At 42.6% G+C, this 12,528-nt stretch overlaps 1 protein-coding gene across 3 annotated transcripts in view; it reads right to left on the reverse strand.

Annotated features, from left to right (window-relative positions):
* Window positions 1-12,528, reverse strand: part of tmco4 (transmembrane and coiled-coil domains 4) — a 125,310-nt gene that overhangs the window by 15,548 nt on the left and 97,234 nt on the right. The window lies entirely within an intron of this gene.

Consider the following 12,528-nt stretch of genomic DNA (forward strand, 5'->3'; position numbering starts at 1 on the left):
ACAGATCAGACCAGAGGTCAGCTACCTGAAACTGACTCCACTTGATCGGATAATGAAAACAAAAGACTGGGCATGCTGGCAATCTGAAATAAGAACAGAAAATGCTGGGAGGACTCAGCAGGTCTGGAAGCATCTTGTGAGGAGAGAAACAGAGTTTATGCTTCGGGTCCGTTTGACTTCTTCAGAGCCAAAGACAAGTTACAAGGATTTGAAACATTAACTCTTTCTGTCTCCACAGATGCTGCCAACCTTTTGAGTCTTCCCAGCATTTTTGGTTTCCCACCACTTTACCAGATATTGCCCGACCTGCTGGGTATTTCCAGCACTTCTGTTTTTGTTTCGTACAGGGATCTGATTAGTTCTTTTCTCACAACCTGTCTCTCCTCCTTGCTGTGGGGTTTAATGGGAGATTCTACAGGCTAGAATAAGCATCCAGTGGGTTGGGCAATATATGCTGGCCCAGCCAGCAATGCCCACATCCCATGAATTAAAAAAACATACAAGGGCGTGCACACAAACTATTCTATGTGCCTCAACACAGACATATGGTGTCATGTATGTGGCCTGCACTTGAGCACATGTTGACTGCCTCACACTGCAGGCCTACACACTAACACATGCTGGTGTGCACACACAGCACAGTAGACACAAACACCTGGTGGCATGCATGCCGGCATCATACAGCATCCCAAATCTGAAGAGTCATATTGGACTCGAAACGTCAATTCTGTTCCTGTCTCCACAATGCTGCCAGACCTGCTGAGTTTTTCCAGCATTTTTTGTTTTTACCCCAAGTTATCCCTTCATTTCTGATAGAGGTAAACTAGGTAAACAGTAGATAAACCAATCCCAACTATATGAGATCCAACTATCTGTCAGTACATTTTGCCTGTTTATTCTGTATTCTTTAATGGGACATGGGTGATGTTGACAAGGCAAGGACTTGTTGCCCATCTCTAATTTCTCTTAGCTTGCTTGGCCATTTCAAGCACAAATTTCCAGTGACGGTGCTGTGGGTCTGGAATCACATGTAGGCCAGACCAGGTAAGGATGGCAGATTTCCTTTACCTGAAGGACATGAGTGAACCAGATGGGCTTTTGCGGCAATCAGTGATGGTTGTCACGGTCACCATTACTGATGGTTTAGTGAACCAGATGGGCTTTTGCGGCAATCAGTGATGGTTGTCACGGTCACCATTACTGATGGTTTAGTGAACAAGATGGGCTTTTGCGGCAATCAGTGATGGTTGTCACGGTCACCATTACTGATGGTTTGCTTTTATATTCCAGATTTTATTCACCAAATTTAAATTCCACCAGCTGGTCATGGTGGGATTTAAACCAGTGTTTGAACTCAAAGCATTGTGTGCGTTGCTTCCCCCCCCCCCCCCCCAAACTTACATATGTTGATACTTAGGAGGCGGTGGCACAGTAGTATTGTCACTGGACTAGTAATCCAGAGACCCAGGGTAATCCTCTATGGACCAGTGTTCAAATCCCACCATGGCACTTGGTGAAATGTGAATTCAATAAAAAAATCTGGAATTAAAAGTCTAACGATGACCATGAAACCATTGTTGATTGTCGTAAAAATCTATCTGGTTCACTCACTAATGTTATTTCGCGAAGGGAATCCGCACCCTTACCTGGTCTGGCCTACATGTTACTCCACAATAATGTGGTTGACTGAAATGACCTAGCAACTCAGATCAAGGGATGGGCAACAGTTGCTAGCCTAGCCAGCAATGCCCACATCCCATAAATGAAAACGGGAAAAAAAGGTGAAGATGAGGGAAGGCTCATATGGAGCATAAACAGCCGGCTGAATAATCTGAAGCTGTGCTGTAAATGCCATGTAAACCCTGGCCTGCTGCCCTTGTACAAACCTCTCCATTGATTGTAATTCAATCCCAGTCTCTGCTAATATCTACAAACGATTGGAGATGTGATCTTGCACTTAATATTTCATCACCAGAAACACTCAGTTGAACTGTCACTGATTCATTTTCACACACTTTCTTTTGCAATAAATATATCTGTGAATTGCTGCATGCCTATTCATCTACCCAACATGGTCCTTCTGCTGTTTATTCCAAGTAACTAAGGATGGTCGGGTCACTGAGATGAATCATGGCTCACTCCACCCTCCCACATTCTTCCACTTGATAGATTGCAACCCCGCCAACTATTGTTAGCTCTGACTGCCAAGAATAAAAAAACACCAAAATGAAATTCCCCAGTTAATTTAGATAAAAGGGTTGGAAACAATGCACAGACTCATCCATTTACTTCTTATTTTATAATAATGGTCATCCAAAATGTATTAAAAAAAGAAAAATCCATCTTTGCCCATATTACTGACACTGCACAATAATAATGGCCCAGAATTTGCTGGGAGAAAAATGGCATGTTTCACTGTTATTGATGTGCAAGTTCTTCAACAGTTTGCAGCGAGTAACTGCATGATGCCACAACCTGCTGGATGTTTATCCATTGCTCTCTCTCCTTCCCCTTCTAAAAACGGCAGCTTGTCGTGGACCACCCGGTGAGTTTTCAGAAATTGTTGCATTTGTGCATTAGTTATCAATTAAAGCTTTCTGCAGAAAATTGGGGACCCTGTTAATGTTGAAATGCATTTTCTTGAAATGCCATTCGACCTCTCCACACCAGGAGAGTAATAACTGACGCCGTTAAATCTCATTCCTCCAGGTATTCAAATGCAGTTAGAGATTATTAACATTTTGAAATGTTTTCCTTTCTCTCTTAACCCAATGTTTCCCCCTCCACCTATTTTTCTTTCTGCACCTAATTTGACTCTTACCCACCCTATTTACTTCTCCACCATTTCACTGCCTTTTGCAAAATTTAAATCTAACTGGTTAAGACAACGGTCCCATTTTTTGTCCAGATCCCAGACATCCAGTTAGCTGCTCACACTTCCAGCAATTTGCATTGCAAAATATTTTTCCCAAGTTGAAGGGCAAGGGGGAAAGAAGTCTAACTAATGGGATAGGCTCTGAGATACCCTACTGCAACAAATTAGGGGCCAAGGCTTTTGAAATCGCCACAAAACCTCGAACTGGAATCACAAACTCAAGATTAGAAAAAGGAAGGTTTGCAGGCAGCTCAGATTTGAACTACGTGAGACAAAGTATTGTGAACGTGTGGTTTGGAATGAGGAACGAGGCGCATGTTATAATATCCATTCATGTATATCATAAGATGCACACAGGCAGTGACTAACACACAGGATAACCAATGAGCACACACGACACAGAACAACCAATCACCAGACAGGACACCACCACTATAAAGCCCACAGGGCATTAAGGCTCTCCCTCTCTCACAGGACACGGCTAGAGAGATAGTCACAGTGCACAGGCCAATGAACATCATCACCATGTGGTAGACAGCTAGTCTGGTCAAGCCAGTAGGAGGTTCTCAGTTAGGTTAATAGAGTGTCAACCCACAGCAGATTATGTACAGCAATCAGCAGGTTCAATAAAACAGTGTTGGACCATCTCCTGTGTCGGAAGCGTATTTTTCGTTTTACTGCATCCAGTTGCAGTCGATGTTAGACCAACACAGATAACACATCAGCGCAAAGCGTAAAAAAGGTTACAGGGGAATTGGATAGATATTTGAGGGAATGGGAAATCAAAATATATAAATTTTTGGGTCTGGCCAGATGGACCACAAATTCTTTTACTTTCCTGTGCTCCTTCTGATGTTAGAATAAGTATAAGTACAAAAGCTGCTATCAGATCACTCAAGCGTTCAAGGATTATTGTATGAATTATGTATTGAATATTTATCTCATGGGTTTGGTTTTCTCTCTCTATGTTGACTCATTGCGGTTTGGTAAGTACAGGGCTGGATAGATGGATAACAATAATTAGTTAGCTCATCAAAGCTGGGTCAGGCAAGCGAAGGCTGACTTACAGTAAAATAGTCTTCCGCCACTCAATCTATTTGTTATACAATAGGCGTACAGGTATAAGACACTTAGTACATTAAAATATATAGCACCTGCTGCAATTAATTTGGATGTCATTCAGGATATCATCCAGGGACATACAATACTAACTACGTCTCTGCTTTTTTCCCCCCACCTAATCTTTTTTCCAAGCCGTTTCCTAAATTCCTGAGGTTGCTGACTCCTGCAAGAATGCAGTCTTGTGAATATAGACAGGCCTGCTTGACCATTCAGCAATGGGCAAGTCTGACCATGAGGTTTTGGCAAGTTTCCTGACAGTGTACAGTGTCACAATGCTTCCTGATTCTGTTTCCATCTGTCTATACTCAGGTTCCAGCGGGGAGCACTGGACTGGGAGTCAAGACTTTCATTTTCTCTAACCCCTTGGTGCTGAGAAGGTTGTGATGCTCTGTCTGAGATTTGCTAATTCGGCTCAGACTGAGTTGCAGGGACACCTTAGAAGTCATGGTATCCCTACAGTGCAGAAAGAGGCTATTCGGCCCTTACAGATTGCACAGACCTTCAAAGAGCACCCTAACCTCGGCCACTCCCCCGCCCTATCCCCGTGACCCCACCTAATCTTTTGGATACTAAGGGACAATTTTATCATGGCCAATCCACATAACCTGCATATCCTAGAACTGTGGGAGGAAACCGGAGTACCCGGAGGAAACCCACGCAGACGCGGGGAGAAAGTGCATACTCCACACAGTCACCTGAAGCCGGAATTGAACCTGGGCCCCTGGCGCTGTGAGGCAGCAGTGCTAACAACTGTGCCACCATGCTGCCCACATAAATTTCTAGTCATGAGGACCAGTCTAACTGGTCAGTGCATTTGTCAATGAGGACAAAGCTCCACTTCATGCTTAATTCCTCCTGTACTGGTGCCAGCTTTCTCTATTTTAATTTAGAATGAGAATAATCTTGGATGGTGACTTTTAAAAATTATTTCATAGGATGTGGGCATCTCTGGCTGGGCCAGTATTTGTTTCCCATCCCTAATTGTCCTTGAACTGAGTGGTTAGTTCAGCAATTTCAGAGGGCAGTTAAGAATCAATTACATTGGTGTGCGTCTGGAGACCAGGTATGGATAGCAGATTTCCTTCCTTAAAGGACATTAATGAACCAGATGGGTTTTCAACACTGAGATTAGCTTTCAATTCCAGATTTTATTAACTGAAATTGAATTCCACCCTTTCCATGGTGGGATTTGAACCCGTGTCCCCAGAACATTAACCTAGGCATCTGGATTACTAGTCCAGTGACATTACCACCAAGCTACCATCTCCCGGAACAAGAGTGGATACACCAATTTCTTCCTGAATAAAACCGTTCGAGGTTGAAATGCCTGGCATTCCCTTTACTCTCATTTGGTAAACAGGAGTCATGCCCATTTGTATAATCCATTTACCATATGTCCCAGAACATGCACGACTCAAAGTCAAGGGACCTGTGATTGAAAGTAGGCCTGGAGATATTGCATTAGGAGGAACTATTTTCCACAGATTAGTGGAGAAAGTTAGCACTGTTGATTAATACTGCTAAAAAAGTTTTTGAACAAATATACAATTAGGGGTTGAGGTAAACCTAGGGGTAGCAGAAACAAAGATAATTTAATGCCCTGTGTCTGCGTGGGTTTCCTCCAGTTTCCTCCCACTGTCCAAAGATGTGCACCTTAGGTGGATTGGCCATGATAAAATTGTCCCTTAGTATCCAAAAGGTTAGGTACGCCGAATGGTCTCCTTCTGCACTGTAGGGATTCTATGATTACTGTGTGCAGTAGCATAGTTGGTAATTTGGCACTGTAATGCCAAAGAAAGCACGGAGGCAGAGAGCTTGCTGGGCCTTCCCTCCTTGTTCCAAGTTTTCTAAAGTCCTTGGATGAAGAATAACATCTGACATATGAAAATGACAAAACTTGCACACAACAGGGAAGCAAGGTAAGATGTGCAGAGGGAACACACATCCGAAATATCGAAGAAGCACATGTCAGCAATACGGAGACAATATGCGCTGTAATACAGTGGAAGCATGTATCAACAGCACATAAAGAATGAGTATCAAGAATACCAAGGGGACATGAATGAGGAATACAGAAGATGAGCAGGTCTGGGTTACACAGGAAGTCTATGTCCAGAGTGCAGAAGGATTGCGCGTCTGGCATGCAGAGAGCATGTGTGTCAGATTATGATAGGGATGTGTGTCTGGTATACAGAGGGAGACAGTAGCAGTAGTAAAGAGCAAGCATGCATCAAGAGGAAGCACACATCTGTATGCTTGTGAGAGAGAGGTACCATGTGTCAGTGCTGAGGGAGGCCTGTGCCACTTATAGAAGGGAGCCTGTGCCAGTGCTTTGTTGAGCATATGCCAGTGCTTTGTTGAGCACATGCCATGACTGGAGGGAAGCCTATGCCAGTGCTAGAGGGAATCCTATGCCAGTGTTGGAGGGGAGCCTATGCCAGTGTTGGAGTGGAGCCTATGCCACTGTTGGAGGGGAGCCTATGCCAGTGTTGGAGTGGAGCCTATGCCAGTGTTGGAGTGGAGCCTAGCTAGTACTGGATGAGAGCCTGTGCCAGTGCTAAATGGAGTTGGGCTCGAGAGTGGGCATTTCAGATAACGAGGCCTGGATGGCTAAAAGCACATTCTCCAAGCATTGGGGGAATACAGAGTTCTGGGTAGGGTGATCAGTCAGGAATTGATTATAGAGATGGCCAAGACTATGAAAGGATTTAAATGTGAGGATGAGAATTTTAAATTGAAAGTACTGGATGACCAGCAGCTGGTAGGATAGGTTGATAGGAGGACAGGTTGAAGTAGATGCGAGGCGTGTATGGAAGAAGGCATTTTCTGTGGAGAAGGGATCAAAAGTTGATCTTTGGGCTAAATTGGACATCAACATAAGAACATAAGAACATAAGAACTAGGAGCAGGAGTAGGCCATCTGGCCCCTCGAGCCTGCTCCGCCATTCAATAAGATCATGGCTGATCTTTTGTGGACTCAGCTCCACTTTCCGGCCCGAACACCATAACCCTTAATCCCTTTATTCTTCAAAAAACTATCTATCTTTACCTTAAAAACATGTAATGAAGGAGCCTCAACTGCTTCACTGTGCAAGGAATTCCATAGATTCACAACCCTTTGGGTGAAGAAGTTCCTCCTAAACTCAGTTCTAAATCTACTTCCCCTTATTTTGAGGCTATGCCCCCTAGTTCTGCTGTCACCCGCCAGTGGAAACAACCTGCCCGCATCTATCCTATCTATTCCCTTCATAATTTTAAATGTTTCTATAAGATCCCCCCTCATCCTTCTAAATTCCAACGAGTACAGTCCCAGTCTACTCAACCTCTCCTCATAATCCAACCCCTTCAGCTCTGGGATTAACCTAGTGAATCTCCTCTGCACACCCTCCAGCGCCAGTACGTCCTTTCTCAAGTAAGGAGACCAAAACTGAACACAATACTCCAGGTGTGGCCGCACTAACACCTTATACAATTGCAACATAACCTCCCTAGTCTTAAACTCCATCCCTCTAGCAATGAAGGACAAAATTCCATTTGCCTTCTTAATCACCTGTTGCACTTGTAAACCAACCTTCTGTGACTCATGCACTAGCACACCCAAGTCTCTCTGAACAGCGGCATGCTTTAATATTTTATCGTTTAAATAATAATCCCGTTTGCTGTTATTCCTACCAAAATGGATAACCTCACATTTGTCAACATTGTATTCCATCTGCCAGACCCGAGCCCATTCACTTAACCTATCCAAATCCCTCTGCAGACTTCCAGTATCCTCTGCACTTTTCGCTTTACCACTCATCTTAGTGTCATCTGCAAACTTGGACACATTGCCCTTGGTCCCCAACTCCAAATCATCAATGTAAATTGTGAACAATTGTGGGCCCAACACGGATCCCTGAGGGACACCACTAGCTACTGATTGCCAACCAGAGAAACACCCATTTATCCCAACTCATTGCTTTCTATTAATTAACCAATCCTCTATCCATGCTACTACTTTACCCTTAATGCCATGCATCTTTATCTTATGCAGCAACCTTTTGTGTGGCACCTTGTCAAAGGCTTTCTGGAAATCCAGATATACCACATCCATCGGCTCCCCGTTATCTACTGCACTGGTAATGTCCTCAAAAAATTCCACTAAATTAGTTAGGCACGACCTGCCTTTTACGAACCCATGCTGCGTCTGCCCAATGGGACAATTTCTATCCAGATGCCTCGCAATTTCTTCCTTGATGATAGATTCCAGCATCTTCCCTATTACCGAAGTTAAACTCACTGGCCTATAATTTCCTGCTTTCTGCCTACCTCCTTTTTTTAAACAGTGGCGTCACGTTTGCTAATTTCCAATCCACCGGGACCACCCCAGAGTCTAGTGAATTTCGGTAAATTATCACTAGTGCATCTGCAATTTCCCTAGCCATCTCTTTTAGCACTCTGGGATGCATTCCATCAGGGCCAGGAGACTTGTCTACCTTTAGCCCCATTAGCTTGCCCATCACTCCCTCCTTAGTGATAACAATCGTCTCAAGGTCCTCACCTGTCATAGCCTCATTTCTATCAGTCACTGGCATGTTATTTGTGTCTTCCACTGTGAAGACCGACCCAAAAAACCTGTTCAGTTCCTCAGCCATTTCCTCATTTCCCATTATTAAAACTCCCTTCTCATCCTCTAAAGGACCAATATTTACCTTAGCCACTCTTTTTTGTCTTATATATTTGTAAAAACTTTTACTGTCTGTCTTTATATTCTGAGCAAGTTTACTCTCATACTCTATCTTACTCTTCTTTATAGCTTTTTTAGTAGCTTTCTGTTGCCCCCTAAAGATTTCCCAGTCCTCTAATCTCCCAGCAATCTTTGCCACTTTATATGCTTTTTCCTTCAATTTGATACTCTCCCTGATTTCCTTAGATCAAGGTCAGGGACAGTCTAGTACAGCCTGAATCAATGTTTGGGAGGGGGTCATAGTTGGTGGACATGGTATTGTGTTGGGGCTGGGCCTGAAAACAGGGCTGCTCCTTATATTTAACCAGTGGAAATTGAAGCTCATTTAAAGCTGGACGAAGAGGTTGCGAAGCATTGAAGAAAGATCAGTCTCAGCCAAAGAGAATGGAATTCATGACTAGGATTAGGATGGTTTCACTTCGGTAGCAGTGGTGGAAACCTGGCTGGACAGAATGAAATGGGGGTTGCGGGATGACTTAAAATGTTAGAAGGAAATATGTTATCTGGTGGGAAGTCTGCCAGAGCTGAATAGTGGCGATATGAAATTGGATGAATATTCTGGAGGGATGAATATCACAATTATGTTTGGAAATTAGGGAGTGTTTATATTTATGGGAAGTATGTTACAGAATTAAAGTTGTTTGGTAATCCAGCATAGCTAATGTTATTGGTCTGCTATGTTTTATGGAACACCATTTGCATTTTTTAATAAATATTTTTATTGAAAACTTTTCATTATGACCAAATTCATATAAAACAATTAACCCAAGTTACAATATCAAAAAATATGACAAACAATCAAAAACACAAGTTAACTTAACCCCCAGCACTAAACAAAGAGCACTGACGGTGACTAGCTCTTTAATAAAGGAAATGAATGGCTGCCATCTTAGGTAGACCCCCCAATCGTATATTTGACATCTCCAAATGCAAGAATGACATGAGGTCACCCAACCAAGCTGAGGCACTTAAACGAGTAGGAGACCTCCACCCAAGCAGAATTCGTCTCTTGGCTATTAATGAGGCAAAGGCAAGGACATTCGCCTTCACCCTCCTCTGCAGCACCGGAGAGTCTGATACCCTGCAAATGACCACCAGTGGACATGTCTCCAGATTGACATTAAGTATCTCTGACATGGTGTTGAAGAAAGATGAATAGTATTTGTATGAAGTGTTTTCACGTATGCTACATTCTAGAATTTTCTAGTCAGCTTTTCAAAAGCTGACAATTAAATGTACGGTCAAGGTTAGACGGCACCAATTTCAGGTTTTGGAGAACTCAATGTGGTCATTGATAAGTTTCTTTTGATAACCATGTTACACAAGCGCCTGACAATGACCATTTCCTACAAAAGAGAATCGAACCATCAACCACTCATCATTCAATGGCATTACCATTGCTGAATCTCCCTCTACCAACATCCCATTTACCAGCAACTGAATGGGACCAAGGATACAAATACTGTGGCTACAAAAGCAAATCAGAGGCTGGGAACTTGGCAGTGAGTATATCTCCGCCTGACTTGCCAAAGCCTGTCCACCACCAACAAGGCACAATTCATGAGTGTGATGGAATGCTCTTCACTTGCCTGGTTGAGTGCAGGTCCAACAACACTCAAGGAGCTTGGCATCGACAAAGACGGAACAGCTCTGCCTAATCGCCATTCGTCCATCTCCTTCAACGTTAATTCCCTCCACCACTAATACAAAGTGGCAACAATGTGTACCATCTACAAGATGCACTGCAGCAACTCAGCAAAGGCTCTTTGAAGAGCATCTTCCAAACCCATGATCTGTACTACCTAGAAGGATAAGGGCAGCAGCCACATGGGAACACCACCAACTGGAAGCCACACAACACCCTGACTTGGAAATATATTGCCGTTCCTTCCCTGTCGTTTAGTCATAATCCTGAAACTCCTAATTGGGGAAATTTAGATGCAATCTGAACTTCTTAACCGTGTAATATTTAACTTAAGGAGAGCAAAATGAAGCGCATTAAACTGTCAAGTAACATTCATTGCAATATTGGGAATTTTGATGATGATTGAAAACAGGTCAAGTAGAGCGAGATTGCAAAACATTGTCAGCTTAAAAGAAGGACTTGTTATTGTGGATGTGAAGCAGCACAACGTACCCCTATTAGGGGTAAGTGTTACCCCTAATAACACTGTGGGTGTACCTACACCACATATACTGCAGTGGTGCAGGAAGGCAGCTCACCACCACCCTTTTTAGGGCAACTAGGGATGGGCAACAATTACTGGCCCAGCCAATGAAGCCCATCTGTGAAAGAAAATGATAAAAGTAGAGCTGATCAATATATACCCCTCATGTCTGGCCTCTTTGGACTAATTTCTTGATTGAAGTTCCAGTGACACTTGAAGCAAGACTGTCATTTCAATCCTCTGCAATAGTGGTGAAATTTATTCCGGGTAGATGTGAACTCTAACTTGTGATTCACAGGTTTAAACTTACATTTCAGGTAGTCAGACTAAGCTGCAAATACTGAACGACAGAGTTACTTACACACCAGACTGAAGAGAAAAACTTTGGATAGTCCCAATTTGGCCAGACAATCATTGTCGCTGTCTCTTCCATTATGTAGCATGAGGTTAGAACAAACTCCTGTTTCCGTGCATCCTGTTCACAGTTGTGCTGCTTCACTTCATCCCACAATAACAAGTCCTTCTTTTAAGCTGACAATGTTTTGCAATCTCGCTCTACTTGTCCTGTTTTCAATCTTCATCAAAATTCCCAATATTGCAATGCATGTTACTTGACAGTTTAATACTCTTCATTTTGCTCTCCGTAAGTTAAATATTACACGGCTAAGAAGTTCAGATTGTATCTAAATTTGCCCAAAACAACCGAGGTCTGAAATGGCTTAAACCAATTGTGGGAGGCCACAATTATTTTCATCTTTATTAATCACGGTGTTAAATTTTCATTAGCACATTGACTGTGTGATGTGATGAGGCTGGACATTAACTGCTCTACTCCCTCACTTGGTCATATTTTTGCAGCCAGGGGTGAAACCCTCCGAAAAAGTGATGTGTGGGATCCAAAGACGTCTCACAGAGATCTGGGCACCCTTTTTAAAGAGCGCCCCCATCGCAAAGTGCAAGTGCAATCTCCACCTTTTTAAGTACATTTAACAGTAATATGCTTCTGCTGTTGCTACACAACATACCAGAGAATGTCTTCTCCTTGGTGTGTTGTGGATATAAATTTCTTCAGTTTATTGATTGCACAAATAATTTAACAACAAACTGTAAACTCATCTGACAGTAATTATACAGTAAAGGTTAGAATTTGCTGATGATACTTCTTTAAACATAGTAATAACATTGAACATTTTAAATAGACTTTATTAAGATCAAACCAAATGTTGAAAAATTATCTCACCAATTCTGGATATGAGAAGGGTTTCTAGCATTTCTGACTGTTCCTTGTTAGGAATGAAATTAGAAGCGTTAAGAATATAATGTGAGCAAATGTCAGATTGTCCATTTTGGCAGGACAAATATAAAAGTAGAGTATTATTTAAATGGAGAGGGGGATCTGGGTGTCCTTGTACATGATGCACACAAAAAAAGAACATGTACGTAATTAGGAAGGCAAATGGAATATTGACCTTTATGCCAAGGGGGATAGAAAATAAAAGTAGGGGAGTCTTGTTACAGCTGTAAATGGCATTGATTAGACTGCAACTAGGGGAGCTTTGATCTCCTGATTTAAGGACAGGTATATTTGCATTGGAAGCAATTCAAGGTTCACTTCCTGAGGTGAAGGGGTGTCTTAT

This window comes from Scyliorhinus canicula, chromosome 16 (assembly GCF_902713615.1).
Source record: "Scyliorhinus canicula chromosome 16, sScyCan1.1, whole genome shotgun sequence".
NCBI classification, from domain to species: domain Eukaryota; kingdom Metazoa; phylum Chordata; class Chondrichthyes; order Carcharhiniformes; family Scyliorhinidae; genus Scyliorhinus; species Scyliorhinus canicula.